General features: G+C 33.6%; 1 protein-coding gene across 9 annotated transcripts in view; it reads left to right on the top strand.

Annotated features, from left to right (window-relative positions):
* Fas1 (fasciclin 1 Fas1 domain-containing) overlaps positions 1 to 15668 on the top strand; it is a 95523-nt gene that overhangs the window by 40400 nt on the left and 39455 nt on the right. The window lies entirely within an intron of this gene.

Below are 15668 nucleotides of genomic sequence, written 5' to 3'. Positions count from 1 at the left end.
ATGTCTCCGGATATATGAGTGCAAAAGGTGGTCAATATTAAATTTACATAGCCAGCCATCTATCAAATGTATGAGGGACTCCTCGATAATAAAGACATGCAATTATTTCGAAATAAACGTTAATGTGATATGGAAATCGTTTTTTTATAGAAAATAATGAAAATTTCAAGAAATTAAAATTGATTCTCAAAGTCGGGTTTAAAATTCACCAGAGGAGGAGGGTGTATTAATTCATCATCCTGCCATCGTCCTGTTTATGGAGAATCGAAGGTTTGAGACAATCTACCTGTATTCATCAATCTGCCTGCGTGATCGGATGTTAAAAGAATGTGGCTGTTTAACAATGTTTAACACACAAAGATAGAATACTTTGGTCTCGAAGGAAATTTTGGCAAAACAAATTCCCTTTGATTGAAGGCCGCATAAAAGAACGTGCACATAATTAGCTATAACCTCCACATTTAAAGATTTTTTAATTTAATCCCATGGACTTCTGAATCTGCAAATATTAAAGTTGGAAGAAATCGGATCAAATTTAATACCAATGGTTTTCTTTCACTGAAGGCAATCCTTTGGCTTTAACTAACATAAAGAACGTTCTGCCAGCAAGGAAAACATTGTAATCATCTGATATCTTCCCAAATATGTCTTGTAGAATAATCAACATGAATTTAGAAATATAGAAAGAAAACTTTCGTATGTGATAAGGGAACAGGACATTATAGAAAATTCCTTCAAATAAAGATATAATTAAATAAATGCAAGAAAAGAAATTACGGGCCCTTTTTAGGCTCAGTCAATTGTGGCGCAACAGATGGTGCCCTGATTCTATGTTTACCTCAATGACCTCCTTTTTATGGCCGAATATGAACTGCGTTTCACTCTGCGGTGAAACCACTAAGAGAAGCTTTGAAACACTCAGAAATGTCACCAACTTTTCTGAGAGGGGATAATACACAGCTGAAAAACTTTTTGGTGTTTGATCGAAACTGAGATTGAACCCACGATCCTTGTATGCCTTTTCGTTTTTTACGAACTTTTGCAGACTTCAGAGTCATGTAAATTTTAAAGTTTTACAGATTTTGGACTTTATTCCGGATATAACATACAGCAACAATCTTGCAAAATACCTTGATTTAATCGTAGTCTTGTCCTCAATTTACAAAAAATAAGTACCCATTACTAACGAAAGGTAACATAACTAACGTAAATTAAAAGGTTAGCCTTTTTGTACACATTGGACGTGGCAAAAAAAACAAAAAAGAAAAAGTGCAAAACGTAATGAGTCATAAAAGTCATTTAATGCACTTTTGCGCTTGGTTCTGTCCTTCGTTTCTTGCTTTCTTTCCTGATGAACTATGATTTGCGGTGAATGGTAGTGGAGCAACGTTATGGTATGGTGGGACGGTACAGGAGTTGCAATCTAATGTAGGTAGCTACATAGATAGATAGGAAGGAGAATTTAAGAACATTGCCCTCACTTAATTATTGAGGACGGACGTGTTCTATGGCATAAAATTCAATCCTACACTCGCCGATAGACTCGAGGGCGAGCCAACAACATGTAACAATACGGTGTAGAATTGCAGTATAGCCAAGCAACAAGGACCTAGGACGATATCTACAAAGACATGTTGTATTGTCCTAAGTCATGACACTATTTCCTGCACATACGATTACATTCACATATGGTGGTGAAAATAGTGGAAACTCCTAAAAAGCACGAAACTGTTGTTCCAAAGCCAAAAAGGTGGTAACAGCATATGGTAAGGTGGTAAGCGGCGTTGATGATGATGATGACTACGATTGTGATGATTTTCACGTGTAGGTGGTGGAGTAGGTGGATAATGGCTGTACTGAAATTAATGCATTCATATGTGTCCTATGAACATGGGCAGGTGAAAGATTGATTGAATTCAGAAGACTGACAGACGATATTATGGCAGGACACATATGCTGCAAGGCTACTTTAAGCTCGGTGTTTGTTGGTACGTGCGTGTGGCTGATCAACAATGGGCAGAATTGGTAAATATTTGCTAAGGGTTGAACCTTAATTGACAACCACTATGTGGCGTTTGAAGTTGTTTTTTGTCGAATTTTGGTTGTTTTACTTGAGGGCTAGCTAACCAAGTCAATAACAAATGGCGATGACAATGACAGGTAAGGCAGGCAGACGTTTTCGTGAATAATGAATGAAAATGCGTTTTTTTAACCTTAAAAAACATTAGTGTTGTGTTTTTGTTTGGTTAAAAAAAAACACAATTACACACATGACACCACCGTATGTAGCCGGAAGTGTAAAGTACAGCTTGACCTAACTGAAAAGAGTTTGTTATAGGCTGGACTACCCTGTGGCAGAAGGTGCTATAACTCACACAATCACTTTCTGAATTTAGATTAGTCATTTAATTTCACGCACATCAAGTTCGTAGATTGACTATATTGGTTCAGGTTTTCATATAGGTCCCATATAGGTCCCAATTTGACTTCTAGACTCCACAATGTTTATGCAAAATAAGAAATTCAGACGTATTAGAAGTTCGTACAGGGGTGTGTTAAATTTGGCTGATAACGACCCACAAACACCGATCTCCCAATTTGATTTCTTGTGCGCATAGATACCACAGTTGTCATTCGATTTGCTTGGAATTTTAAATATAGTTTTGTCTTGAATCTACAAATCGATATGCTATATATAGTCTGTCTGTAGTCAGTCTACACTCTGGTATAGCCATATATACCCATCTCCCTGGGTATAGCCCCCATATAACCCGATCTCTCAGTTCGACTGACATTTTAAATGTAGTATACAAGTATTTATGGTTTATATCGGTCAATGTTTGGGTACAAACGGATGTCCCGATTTTACTTCATAAACGCCGCAATTACCATCCGATTTGCATGGAATTTTAAACACATTTTTTAGGCCTACAAATAAATGTGCCAAATACGGTGCATATAGGTCCATATACTCACATAGTCCCTATTTCACTTCTGATTTGACTCCTTGAGTACGTTTAAAATTGTAATGTTAATTTTTAATCTTTAAGGACATACCAATTTGAATTGCGCGTTCGACTATTGGTGTAAAAAACTATAGATTTTATATCAGAATCATCTGTAAAGCGTTATTCCATCCGATTTCCATGAACGCTTAGAAGTGAAAATTAAAATTTCTCCAACTAAAAAAAATATTCATATAATCTCATGTGTAGAAAATTTTATTTATGCATAGGTATGTATACAATATTTATACCCTGCGCCACACTGTGGAACAGGGTATTATAAGTTAGTGCATATGTTTGCAACACCCAGAAGGAGACGAGATAGACACATGGTGTCTTTGGTAATAATGCTCAGGGTGGGCTCCTGAATCGATATAGCCCTGTCCGTCTGTCCGCGAACACATTTTTGTAATCAAAGTCTAGGTCGCAGCATTAGTCCAATCGAGTTCAAATTTGGCACAAGTAAAGGGTGTTACGGTCAAAATTTGGTCAATATAAACTTGGCGTATTTCATTCAATTTTGCATTTAAAAAACCTGAACACCCCTCATTTTGAAGGTGTGTGTGTGTAGAATGTTGCTCCTATTTTGATTTTGGAATTTACTCTTCAGTTGTCAAAATGCCGTCCAAGCAAGAATTGCAGCGTATCAAAATTTTGCTCGCGCATCGTTCGCCCGATTTACACTCATATGACCAAGGAGACCAATTTTTTGCTCCGATTTAGTTGAAATTTTGCACAGGGAGTAGAATTAGCATTGTGGCTATGCGTGCCAAATTTGGTTGAAATCGGTTCAGATTTAGATATAGCTCCCATATATATGTTTTTCTGATTTCGACAAAAATTGACATTTTCCTTGTAAAATCGCCACAGCTTAGTCGAAAAATTGTAAAAATGACTCTAATTTTCCTAAACTCCTAACACATATATATCGAGCGATAAATCATAAATAAACTTTTTCGAAGTTTCCTTAAAATTGCTTCAGATTTAAACGTTTCCCATATTTTTTTACTAACATTGTGTTCCACCCTAGTGCATTAGCCGACTTAAATTTTGAGTCTATAGATTTTGTTGAAGTGTATCAAATTCTGTCCAGATCGAGTGATATTTAAATTTATGTATTTGGGACAAACCTTTATATATAGCCCCCAACACATTTGACGGATGTGATATGGTATCGAAAATTTAGATCTACAAAGTGGTGCAGGGTATAATATAGTCGGCCCCGCCCGACTTTAGACTTTCCTTACTTGTTTTATAATATTAAATTGAGCCGACGGGCTTTTTGGGCAGCAAATAAAACAATGACTTCTTCAGTCGGCACATTTATTCGGCGATGAACCGACATTAATGCCAATCCATTGTGTCTACTCTCGCTAGTCGAATTTCTAAGATACGTCTTTAATCTCTTCATTGTTGAAAATGAACGTTCGGATGAGCACGTAGTAACTGCAGGGATGGAAAATGCAGTACTATAGTACTTTTTTCAATACTTTTTCACCCCGGTCAGTACCGTAGTACCCCCGCCAATGATGTAGTACCTTTTGTGTAGACATTTTTGAGTCGATATCAGATTTATGGTACAATAGCTTTGACAAAATATTTTAATATTTTGAGAAAGTCTTTATCAACCTTTTTTGCTAATAGTCTTTTACAAATATGGCAAACCAGACATGTTCATGTGGGAAGAAAATCTTGATTTTGTAAAAGACATAGTCAAAAACAGGATTTTATTGAACTTCAAGAATGTTTTAGTCGAAAAAAGAATGCGATTCTATACTGTCAATTTTTTATTTCGGAAGAAAATGTTGTCAAAATTTTATTTCTATGTAGAATTTTTGCAAAATTTTATTTTTATAGAAAATTTTGTCAAAATTTTATTTCTATAAAAAATTTTTGCAAAATTTTATTTCTATAGAAAAAATTTTGCAACATTTTTTTTCTATAGACTTTTTTGCAAAATTTTATTTCTATAAAAAATTTTTGCAAAATTTTATTTATATAGAAAATTTTGTCAAAATTTTATTTTCTTTAAAATTCAGTCTCTTGACAATAATCTTCCAGTGAAAATTTTGTTAAAATTTAGTAAAAAGTACCTTTCCGCTCAAAAAATACCTGTTTTGTACTTTCTTAAAAATTGTATTTTCTATCCCTGAGTAACTGGCAAAGTGACCAAAATTGTTAAAAGAATATGCACGTTTGGAAATATCTCTTTATTGCACTCTCCAAGTGCTTCCATCGCTGAATTAGGCAGGTTCTTTTCGCAGGGTTTGCGCCATTTCATTTACACATGTGCACAGAAAAAAATTTCACGAAAAATTTTCCAATTAAAATCTTAATTGAGTTTTAAAAAATATTCAATTAAAAACTTAATTGATTCAACAAATTTTTTAATTGAAATAAAAATCAATCACACGAATTAATAGTATCAATTAAATATTTAATTGGATCAATTAATTTTTTAATTGATACTATCATTTCTGTGATTGAAGACATTTCAATTAAAAAATTAATTGGATCAATTAATTTCGTGATTGAATCAGAAAATTTTTTTTTTGTGTGTGCGTTTGGCTGTTTCGTTGTTGTTGCTATGGTCAAACAAAGCGAGTCATGTTCACAAAAAGAACATCAAACACACATAAAAAGCAGAAATACATTTTCCAAAAATGAAATTTGTGGTGCGAGAAGAAAAACAATTTGTTTTTTCGACCGTCGTTTGACGGGCTTTTCAACTAGAATTCTATGAATTGTGCAAGTTTTATAGGTAAGCGTTTTTCAAAATAAAACCTCCAGCTTTTCTTCAACATCTTCGATAAGACTTTTTCTATGCAGCTAAAAATATATATTTATTTATATAAAAATATTCATTCATTTCGGGGGGGGGGGTTTGATCCCCCTCATCCCCCCCCCCTGAATACGGCCTTGCATGCCATGCCTTCCTAATTTATTTTTAATGTCATTCCATATTAATAAATGTCAATCATTTCCTTTTCAGCTTTTTTATTGATGTAAAAATGTTTTATACTAAAAATAAAATAAAAATTCTAATATTCCAAGGGTATTGTAAAAAGCTTTCTTTGCTCACACATTAATCAGTTTCTGGATACATGTACGGTCCAAACATTTTGTAACTGCCCTCTCATTCAATTAACTTTCATTAAATTTTTACAATGAGCGATAAGCCATCGCTGGTTTGAATCTATTAAAAGTTAAGAACGAGAAGAGCAGAAGATGCTGCATACTGTGTTCTTACAATGTTTAACATTTAATAGAAAGCAATAAATTTAATTATAAATGATCCAATTAAAGCCTGAGGCCGCAAATGAACTTCAATGAAATATTTATGGGACTCCCCCACTTATGCCATCTCGTACTTGGTAGTGCATTTCAATTTTCCGCTCTCTTGATTGACATGTGGAGATGAATGTAAAAAGGCCTTGCTTACGTCACTTGGAATTATTTCAAAAATTGAAAATGTGAACTTTTCATCTCCATCAATTTTCCCCCGAAGCGGTTGGTTGGCGATGATACCCACTGATCCACCATTACTTCATATGAGTGTTTCAACAATCATCTTGGGTTTTTGTGTAATGTAAAATTGAGGGGTGACTTTGTAAATTTATTACCAGTTCATTATATTTGTACTTTTTCCCTAATACCAATTCAATTTAGGGCATGCAAAAAATTTAGGTTTCTTTGTTTTTCTTGGAATTTGAATTTGGCAAAAAGTTTGAAAAACGTTTTTTTTTTTTCATTTATGTCTCTCTTTGCCCTCAGGAAAACTAATCTAATATCTCAGATTAGTTTTGACGATAAAGTAAACATTAGAACAGACATACACACATACATGCTCAATTTATTTTAATTCTATGCCCTCTGTCAGTGTGTGTTCGAGGCAAGCAACTATAATCGAATGCCAATTTCTACAAAGAAATATGGGGAGATTGTCTCGCTTGGTTACTTCCAGAAATAGTTCATGTCATTCATTATTTACACAATCTGATTAGCTAGCTATTGCCACCACATACACAATTTCTAGTCGTTGACATTTTTTGCATTCTATCTGTATTCGAAATAATCGGAAGAAGTGCATGTTAGTGCACTGAAAAAAATTTATACTTGTCCTTAAAATACTAATGCAAGTTTTGCAACTTGCATTGCAATTTCTACAAAGAAATATGGGGAGATTGTCTCGCTTGGTTACTTCCAGAAATAGTTCATGTCATTCATTATTTACACAATCTGATTAGCTAGCTATTGCCACCACATACACAATTTCTAGTCGTTGACATTTTTTGCATTCTATCTGTATTCGAAATAATCGGAAGAAGTGCATGTTAGTGCACTGAAAAAAATTTATACTTGTCCTTAAAATACTAATGCAAGTTTTGCAACTTGGCTTATTTAATTGTGAAAAATTCTTGAAAGTTAATGAAAACTGTTAATGATGGTATAAATTCTCGTGTGTTTATTATCACATTGGCAAGAGGCCAATGATTTTTTTGTTATATAATATGTGTTCGTAAATAAAGGGTATTTGACCTTATGCTCGGAAGTGATCGAACCGATTTGATTGAAACGTTAATGGAACGTGTAAAGTAAATTTTTTTATCTCCGATAAAATTTGGCATACTTTTTGTGATAAACGTTTATTCTTTTCCAGGATGTAAAAACCATTTCATAAAGACAAACTCAAAAAAAAACATTGTTTTCTTGCTAATTGCATTTTCCCTCACATCTTTCTCACATCCACGAGGTTTTTTAGTTCTTAACACCTTTTCCTGTAATACCAACAATGTAGAAGAAATTATACGATTTTATAAATTTTTAAAACTTTTTTACCTTTCGCCTGGACGGAGAATCGAACCGCGGACCATGCATTTTATAAGCCAACACACTAACCACTGAGCTATGTACCTGTTATGGTCATCAATAGATAATTATCCATATAAGTTATATTTATATAGCATAGCTTGCGGCGCCCACGAACCGAATAAACACGGTTTATTTAACAGAAACAAACATTTAGTTTGGCACAGTGGAGCAGTGGTTGCTACGTCCGACTTGCATGCCAAGGATCGTGGGTTCGATACCTGCTTCGACCAAAGTTTTTTTTTACATATATTCCAGGTATGTTCGGAAGATTCCGAAAAATTTTCAACATTACATTGTAGTATATTAGAGTTTGAACTGTAAAATGTGTCTTATAAAATACCTAAAGTCAGAAAAGAACAGTGTTTGATATAAACGAAATGGAAGGTGTTGTTGTTTCAAAAATAACTTTTTTTATTGAAAAAATAAAAATTTTGTAACAAACGAATGTTTTTGGTGATAAAAGTTTAAAATTTTCGAAGCAATTCAAAAAACTCTAACAAAAGAAAAACGTTTTCCGTACACGTTTTCCAAACGTTTTTTTCTTTGCGTGCAATGACATTTCTGAGTGTTTCAAGGTTTCTTTAAGTGGTTTCACCGTAGTGTGAAATGCAATTTGGGTTCGGCTATAAAATGGAGGTCCCTTGTCATTTAGATTATATTATCTGTTCTTCATTTGGAATTTATGAAATTATTATTATTTCTTGTACGTTAATTTTTAGGGCTTTTGGGTAAATTTTCTTATGTAAATAAGGTAGCATTCCAAGTTAATGTTTACGAATATCATACTTTCTAGTGGAGTTAGTCACTAATGTGGCTGTCACATAGAAAAAAAGTATCTTTTGTTTGTAATCAATCACCTAAGTCATTTAAATTGAAATTGGTCCAATAAAAAAGTAGCTGATACAGTTTTATTTTTGTGATTGATTTTCGTTTTTCTTTAAAAAAATCGTTTAAACAATTAATTTTTTTTATGACTTTGTTTTTTTTTTAATTAAAATTTTAATTGGAAAAATTTCAGTGATAGATTTTTCTGTGTAGTGAAATCATTTCTGCTTCTAAACGCACTTGATTTTCTTCAAAAATGTTTAATTTTTAATCACCGTTGATTGATATCCGTGGTCCTTCGATCTGATAATAAAACAATAAAACAACCGCCCATTTCCATCCGGAAAACAACAAAATACATTGAAAGAAAACTCTCTGTGGAAACTTAAACTTTAATGGTGTTTTCTTTTCTGAAAAAAAGTGCTTTGCCGTCATTTTGTCTGTACAGAATGCGCATTTTTAAAATGTTACCAGCAACCTAAAAAATGCTATCATTTCAGCGGGCAGAAAAGAATTCAAAGAGGGAAACAGGCCAATCGCAGCACTCTCGTTTGTTGGCAGTGCTGAAAATGCCCGTAATTTGCCTCTATGCGTGGCACTATTTTCACAACAGAATTCGAAGCCTTTTCGCACTTTTGCCTGTTTTTTTAGAAAAGAACCTAAAAAGTACATTTTCCGGCCAAAATGCAAAAAAGTGCGCATTTTTCATAAGAAAAGAAAACGCCATAAGTTGTCAAGTTTCGGGGTATTTTCCGTATCCATATATTGTTTATGGTTACACGCACACTCGTGCCAGTATGAATTATGATGTAATACAGTTCAAGAAACTTTCAATGTGTTGGTATATGGAAATTCATCGCACCCACAGACACACGTGTATACAACATGTGAATCTTTCACAGTATATAAAATAAAAATAAGAATAATATTCCCTTTATTCGTTAAGGTCGGGATTTTCAATTTGGTTCGATTTGGCTTGCATGGCAATTCAATTCGTTGTACTCTACTCTTTTGGATGAAAGAGGGTGCTATAACAATTGGGCGATAGGAAATGGGTTTTTGGCTGGTTGTGGTGTCATTGACAAGACGACATGTGGACATGTGTGTATGCTATATTGTGTTTTGGCGATTGTCTCTTTCCTAATGCTTGTTTATGTTGTCATTGACAGAGACGTTGCTGATGCATTTGACAGGGAAGCATACATAGTTGCCAGATATTTTTGAGAAAGTATCATAAATTTAATTTCAATTAGCAAATAACCTAGGTTAGGTTAGGTTAGGTTAGGTGGCAGCCCGATGTATCAGGCTCACTTAGACTATTCAGTCCATTGTGATACCACATTGGTGAACTTCTCTCTTATCACTGAGTGCTGCCCGATTCCATGTTAAGCTCAATGACAAGGGACCCCCTTTTTATAGCCGAGTCTGAACGGCGTTCCACATTGCAGTGAAACCACTTGGAGAAGTTTTGAAACTCTCAGAAATGTCACCAGCATTACTTAGGTGGGATAATCCACCGCTGAAAAATTTTTTGGTGTTCGGTCGAAGCAGGAATCGAACCCACGACCATGTGTATGCAAGGCGGGCATGCTAACCATTGCACCACGGTGGCTCCCAAATACCCTAATATTTTGTTTAAAATCGCCGTGTTTATCTACACTGAAAACCCCTCTAGAAATTTTGGGTGATTTTTTGATTAAAAAAATTATTGTTAATTCACCACCAAAATAATTTGGCCCTTATGCGGTCGAAATTGGGATTGAACCCTATGAATACAAGGCGGACATGTTAACCATTGTACCGCGTGGTGCATTTCGAAGTAAATAGCTTGGTCCGATATAAGCCATCATTAAAAAGTATGTTCCGTTTTTCTGCCGATATTTTTTTTAATGTTCCAGAAAATCGTAATCGTAGTCGTAATCAACTGATTCACCAATGCCAATATGTTATGTTATTTATTTTATTTTATTAATTTATTTATTTATCTTATTATTTTTATTATTATTTCCAACTTACTAAATAAATCCCTTAACTTACTCTTTCGAGTTTCGTAATCTGGCATCATTGCATGGAACCATCATCTCCTTTGATTGGTATTCGCTCTTGTCACAGTGTTTTGATCATTACACCATTAATTTGCTACAACTCCAACCAAACCACTTTGCAAATCCTATTTTATAGCCCTCTCTCTACATTCCTCCTTCACATGTCACAGCCATTGCCGCTCTTGTATGAGAAAAGGAACAAATACCCAACCAAATTCAACAACAATTTCCATTGAAAATGACATAAAATTTATGGAGATTCGTCTATACGATTCGTTGTCCTTAAATGCGTCTGTTTACGGGCGATAAAGGAAACCCAACAGAAGTATACGCTCGAATGATTTTGAAAGGACGAACACAAATCAATGGAAATCGAAGATAATCGGATTTGATAAAATTGAATTGACTTACAAATGTTTAATTAAAAGGCATACCAGTTTAGCGAGCGTGGAGGAATACAACACAACACTCCCGGCGCATTGTCTAGTCAACTGTGGATATTTTGCATTCTGTGGTACGAAGGGTGCTTTTTATCATCGCATCCCCATACGTTGTCCTATTAGCAAAATATGTGCGAATTTTTGGCTATTGCCATTCTGCATTGCTGCATTAGGAGGGGGTTTGAGGTTTTTTTTCTTTCATGTCTCATTAAATAAATCAGCCTTTGTACTCGTATTAAATGTCCTGCAACGTCCTTTTATTACAATGCTGTTAACACATTTGCAATGGTCCTAATTTACACACTAATTTTCGATGTTTAGGACACAATGTGCAATATACTTAGGCACGGAATTGTGTCATTGCAGCTGTGGGAGATGACAAGTAAATGTCATTTATATTCCATGTAGTTGCTGATGGCAGACTTAGAGCTAAAGATGACAATCAGCCACTTGTCATGATTTTTCTTTTTTGCTTAGTATGAATGGGAAGAACACGTGTTATGAGGACATTTAGTCATCCAACTGATACACGAGAAGGAATACAGAGTGGTTGCAATGCTGAGAGCAAAACATTTTTTAGATTTCTTTTCATTTCTATTCTGAATTGCTAGAGAGTTTGTGAAGAAATGCTGTATTTGATATTTTTTCGGTTACAAGAATAAGTTTATTCTAACATCATCAACCTATGGGAAATTAGTGCAAATTGCCACTAACGGATAACGGTACCAGTGCTCCAGATTGTCGCAATTTTAAAACTTTCAAACACTTTGTTGGTTTCTATACTTTCTTGACATTAAAATCTGAAATACAATTATCAGAATAATCTATCATTTAACCTATTGCAATTTTTGCGATTCGGATGCCAGACTGGTTCATGAGGACCTGTCTATATATTCCTACTAGATTAAGTTAGGTTAGGTATAGTGGCAGCCCGATATTTCAGGCTCACTTCCCAGCTAAAAATCCCAGCAAAAAAAAAAGCGTCGCCAAAAAAGTAATGAAAATGTTCTTTTTGGATCCGGAAGTGGTGCAAAATTGACGCAGAAGCGATGAATTTAACATGGGCTTGTCATAGGACGGAAGTACTCCATTTCAACAGCCGTTGCACTGAATTTGCATCACTTCTTTAGGTGTGATCCGAATTCAATGTTTTGGATGTGAATTAAGAAATTTTGTGATATTTCACAAATAAATAATTTTAAAATATTTTTTATGAGTTTTAATGCACTCTTACGCTTGTGTGGAACGTTTGGCATCAAATACTTTTAAAAATTCGCAATTTTTCAGAATGGATTTAGCATTTTTTCCGCCAAAAGTTAAATGATTTGTACCATTTTATGAATTCTTACTCTGTTTTTAACCTATTTGAAACAAAAAAAAGTTAAAACTACCCATTAAAAGTATGAAAAAAACCAAGTTATAAAAAATTGAATTAAAAGAACTTCCTGGGTAGTTAAAATAAAGAACATCATAGGGAGTGCATCTTCTGGAAGTGCTTTTAAAGTTGTGCCTTTGGAAGAATTTCCAAATTTTTTTGCTGGGATGCTCATTCCCAGCTAAAAAAGAGCTTCCAAAAAAGTAGTTTGGATCCCCAATAGTTGATCCGGAGGTAGTGCAAACTTGGATCATCTCCTATGAATTTTACATGGGTTTGTCATAGGATGGAAGTACTCCATTTTTGGATCCTTTGTAATGTTTTCGAAGTTGTGCCTTGGAAGTTCATTTGGATAAAGAAATTAAAAAACTAAAAAAACAAAAATGTTTTTCCAATTTCACTTTTCATTTCCATCTGTAGTTTTTTAACACTTTTATTTTCTTATTATCTATAATTGAAAAACTTCTTCGCATCCACCCGGGGGTTGAACCTGGGTCTGTTGGCACCATAACAGAACGCCTTAGCACACTCAACCACAAACGCCATTGAACACGATCCATCATAACGACTATTCAAATGTTTCTCATATGAATCTAATATGACACCACGGCATGACATTCTAACTACATCCTTAGATTTTCTTTATTATTATCAATGAAAAAATAAAGAACTTTTTTTTTCAAATCTCATCAGCGGCAAATTTTTTATTTCATATTTTTTTCTAAAAAAATATTTTTTATGTTTTTTATTTCACTTTGTTTTTTTTTTCTCAGCATATATTTTTAGTATAAATATATAAAATATATTTTTTCCATTAAAAATCAAAAAAAAGTTTGCGTAATTTGCAAAACCTTGTCAAAAGAACTTCCATGGAAGTGGGCAAGTCAAACCGCACAGGTTCAAATCCCAGTGGGGATAATTTTTTATCTTTTTTTATTTATTATTTTTTTACTTTTTTAGTGATTTTCTATTCTTTTTTGCGAAATCCAATTTTCCAAAACTTAAATTTTCACTTAAAACGACCTAATTCCGTACTTTCTAAGACTTTTCCAAAAGGTCTGCATCGGAAGTCAAAAAAAAAGTCGATAGAAGATCCCGGAATGCACTTTAAAAGAAATGTTTGTGGACCTGTCCAAAAGGATTGCATCGGAAGTTAGAAAAAAACTTGATGGGGGATTCCGGGATGCGGGATTCTCTCTTATCAATGAATGCTGCCCGATTCTAAGTTTATTTCGATGACAAGGGACCTCCTTTTTATATCCGAAACGAAACGGTTTGTTTCATTTAAGTTTTCCTTAAATGAAATCCGAAATACTGAAATAAAATTGCATCTGAAGAACTAGTGCTAAATCAATGCAGCGAATGCTTAAAAAGATGACACCCGCCCTCAAAGATGACTTCCGCCTTCCGACCCAATCTTCCCACTTCCCACTTCCGGGTCGAAAAAGAACACTGTCATTGCTTATGCTACACTTTTTGCTGGCATAGTAAATTAATTTTTTAAGAAGGCTCATTTCAAATTTTATTTTGATGTCTAACCCTCCCGATTGTCCAGTTATAGATATCAGGCTTCGCAAAATGAAATGTCTTAATTTTAAACTTTTTTGTCGGTTATTTAAAGGGGCGTGAGTATTGAAATCCTTGGTGTAGGATAAACGTGTTTCGGGCCGGCTGTTTTAATCGTTTTTTTTTCTTGTTGTTATGAGAGATTTCATGACGACATTATCCAAATAAACAATTAAAAGTCACCTCATTCGTTGTTTCATAAAACTATTTTTATCTATGCTATCAAATAGCGTTGTTGACCTTATCAGAGGGAAACACCTACATTCCGAAGTTTGTGTGTGTTTTTTTTAATATTCTGCTAGATAGTATCGTGCAGATATTTCGTGCATATTTTAAGTTTTTAATTTCCTTAAATTTTTATATATTTTAAGCACGCAGATTCTTATGATTATCAATTTCCCATCCACATAATGTTAATGTTTTTTGTTTGTTTTTTTTTTTCTAAAAAGCAAAACATCATATTCACATTTACCTTTTGCAAAAAAACATCGCCCTAATGTTGGTAATGTTTTTTTTTTGGTTAATTAAATGTAATTGTGACTTAAAAAAAAACATCCACCTCCAAATGAAATAAAAACATGCCATATACCCTTAAATCTCATAAGCTTCCTTTAGGAATATAACGTCCGGTGGGCATTAACTATTAAGTTAACTGATATAATCGGATTGAACACAAAAATCAAATTGAATTACAAATGTTTTAATGGGGAATTGTTTAATTTTCAAAAAAAAAAAAAACAAAATTAAACTAAGGGTGGGTTTTTTACTGTTATCCAATTAAGGCAATATGTTGCCATTTTTTTGCTACCCAGACCTGCATTTATTGGTTAAATTGACATGTTTAAGGGGATAATGAGTTAGATGTTTAGCAAAGTGATAAATCCATTAGGTAGTCATATGTTAGCCAAGGGGTGAGTAGAGGCATACCTTACATACGAAATTAACCACAAAGACTAAAAGAGGGTGGGTTTGATTACTTATAATAAATTAAAGTACATGCCAAAAAATACATAAATATGCAACCATAAGATTATTGCAATAAAAAACCCATTATAATTTTTGGACTGTTGTAATAAAATATCTCCTCGATATGTATTTAGATTCAAATACTCCTCAATTAAATCCCAAAATTATGACAATCTCTTTTTATCGATTTTATTGGCATTTAAAATTTTTTTTAACTCGATTTTTAATCAAGTTGTGGGAGTTGCTCATTCAATACATAAAGAATGTGAATTATGGCATCTGTCAATAAACTAAATCGAAAAGCCTATCTTAATGACAAAAGAAATTTCAAAACTTAAATGTCTATCATATCATAAATAGTTGGAATTCAATAAGATGTAAATGCATTTTTTACCCATAAATAAAGGAATAAGGGAAGTATTCCTTTTATACAACATCTACAGGAGAATTCAACCACAAATGTCTATAATCTATTAATACATAAATATTTCCAACGACCTCTTCATGAATGACATTCAAAAAATTCAAAGATATGCCGTTAAGAATTTTGGTATTGAGTCTTAGCCAATAATAC

This window comes from Haematobia irritans, chromosome 1 (assembly GCF_050003625.1).
Source record: "Haematobia irritans isolate KBUSLIRL chromosome 1, ASM5000362v1, whole genome shotgun sequence".
Lineage (NCBI taxonomy): Eukaryota > Metazoa > Arthropoda > Insecta > Diptera > Muscidae > Haematobia > Haematobia irritans.
This window is presented reverse-complemented; position numbering and strand designations above follow the sequence as displayed.